This window comes from Bison bison, unplaced genomic scaffold (genome assembly GCF_000754665.1).
Source record: "Bison bison bison isolate TAMUID 2011002044 unplaced genomic scaffold, Bison_UMD1.0 scf7180017864481, whole genome shotgun sequence".
Lineage (NCBI taxonomy): Eukaryota > Metazoa > Chordata > Mammalia > Artiodactyla > Bovidae > Bison > Bison bison.
Genome location: NW_011495041.1, coordinates 3758140 through 3760768, shown reverse-complemented (window position 1 = coordinate 3760768; position 2629 = coordinate 3758140).

Genomic DNA, 2629 nt, shown 5'->3' with positions numbered 1-2629 from the left:
ACAAAGGTCCATCTAGTCAAGGCTATGGTTTTTCCTGTGGTCATGTATGGATGTGAGAGTTGGACTGTGAAGAAGGCTGAGCGCCGTAGAATTGATGCTTTTGAACTGTGGTGTTGGAGAAGACTCTAGAGGGTCCCTTGGACTGCAAGGAGATCCAACTAATCCATTCTGAAGATCAGCCCTGGGATTTCTTTGGAAGGAATGATACTAAAGCTGAAACTCCAGTACTTTGGCCACCTCATGCGAAGAGTTGACTCACTGAAAAAGACTTTGATGCTGGGAGGGATTGGGGGCAGGAGGAGAAGGGGACGACAGAGGATGAGATGGCTGGATGGCATCAATGACTCAATGGACGTGAGTCTGAGAGAACTCCGGGAGTTGGTGATGGACAGGGAGGCCTGGCGTGCTGCAATTCATGGGGTCGCAAAGAGTCGGACACGACTGAGCGACTGATGTGACCTGAACTGATCTGAATGACCAAATATTCCAGTAAAACTGCATGTGGGCTGGAGGAAGCAGGATGGAACAGCGAGAAGGTCCAGCTCACCAGGCATATCCAGCCCAAGAATCTAAATACATGCTCAGGTGAAAAAGCCAGTTTCCCACGACAAAGCCATAGGCATTTCTGTGACAAAGCGAAGACACCACATAGGAATTAGAATCTTGACCAGAAGACTCACCAGAAGCCAAACAGGTGTACAGTGTCCTACAATTCAGAAATGTGCATCAAAACCTTTCAAATGCATATAAATGTACACACAGCTATTTCTATGACTGTACTCTAAGGACATAACTGGACTCCTGCACAAAGAATATGCAACATGAACGTTCATGGTATTTTTACAGTGATAAAAACTAAAACTCTTACTGTCCTTCGGCAGGGAACTGGGTATATAAATTACAGTAATTCACAGTCCATCACTAAGATGAATTACTATGTAGTTATGACTCAGAGTGATACAGATCTATTTATAATGTGATAGGAAAATGTCCACAAATTATATCATAAAAGCTAAAAATCAGATTAATAAAACAGTATGAATTAATAAAATAGTATGAACCCACTGTGTATGTGTGTCTGCATACATGCATATATTCAAGAAACTAGTCAGGGGTTCACAAGCCAAAATGCTAACATCTTCATTGAAAGTGAGAGTGTAATAATTAACCAATGTCTAAAGCTCAAGGCAAGGATACCAGGCAGAAAACACCAGCAACAGATTAGAACACAACGCAGGATGTTCTGCTTAAGGTGAAGACACTGAAATTAGAAATGAAGGAGCTCTTAGAACAGCCCGGGAAACCCCAAATGGCTCTCAGAAAAAGAGATTAAGTCCTGAAGCTAAAGAGGATGGAGCAACTCTGTTAGGATCTCACTGGATTAAAAAACCCAACTTTGGTCTGGTCTGAGTGTAGAGTACATTGAAACTACATGAAAAGTCAGGGTTATGTTCTATGGCGGTTCCTGATTTTAAAATATGAAGAATCCTGGATTTAGGCTCTTAAACATGTGCCATGCCTCCCCCTGTGCTGTGCTCAGTTGCTCAGTCTTGTCTGACTCTTTGTGACCCCATGGACTGTAGCCCACCAGGCTCCTCTGTCCATGGGGATTCTCCAGGCAAGCATACTGGAGAGGGTTGCCATGCCCTCCTCCAGGGGATCTTCCTAACCCAAGGATCAAACCCAAGTCTCCCACATTGCAGGTGGACTCTTTACCACCTGAGCCACCAGGGAAGCCCAACCTGAGAGCAACTGGCTAAACAGATGGGTGCTATGTGAGCACTTGGAGACTTGAGAGGCTGAGAAACTGCAATATTTTTTTGTTGCTGTTAAAGCTTCAGACTCCCCCGACAAGTATATTGTATCACTCATATGTGGAATCTAATTTAAAAAATAAATAAATAACACAAACGAACTTATTTACAAAGCAGACTCACAGATTTCAAAAACAAATGTATGGTTACTAAAGGGGAAATGTGACAGGGAGGGATAAATTAGGAGCTTGGGATTAACATACACACACTAAGTGTTAGCCGCTCAGTTGTGCCCGACTCTTTGCAACCCCATGGACTGCAGCCCACCAGGCTCCTCTGTCCATGAGATTTTCCAAGCAAGGATACTGGAGTGGGTTGCCATTCCCTTCTCCAGGGGGATCTTCTGACCCAGGGATCAAACCTAGGTCTCCTGCATTGCAGGCAGATTCTTTACCGACTGAGCTACAAGGGAAGCCCATAATCATAAGACAATCAACAAGGACCTAGTGTAAAGCATTGGGAACTCTACTCAGTATTCTGCAATAACCTATAAGGGAAAAGAATCTTGAAAGGAATGAATATGTGTACGACTTCATCACAGATGGTGTCTGCAGCCATGAAATTAAAAGACGCTTACTCCTTGGAAGGAAAGTTATGACCAACCTAGATAGCATATTCAAAAGCAGAGACATTACTTTGCCAACAAAGGTCCGTCTAGTCAAGGCTATGGTTTTTCCTGTGGTCATATATGGATGTGAGAGTTGGACTGTGAAGAAGGCTGAGCGCCGAAGAATTGATGCTTTTGAACTGTGGTGTTGGAGAAGACTCTTGAGAGTCCCTTGGCCTGCAAGGAGATCCAAGCAGTACATTCTGAA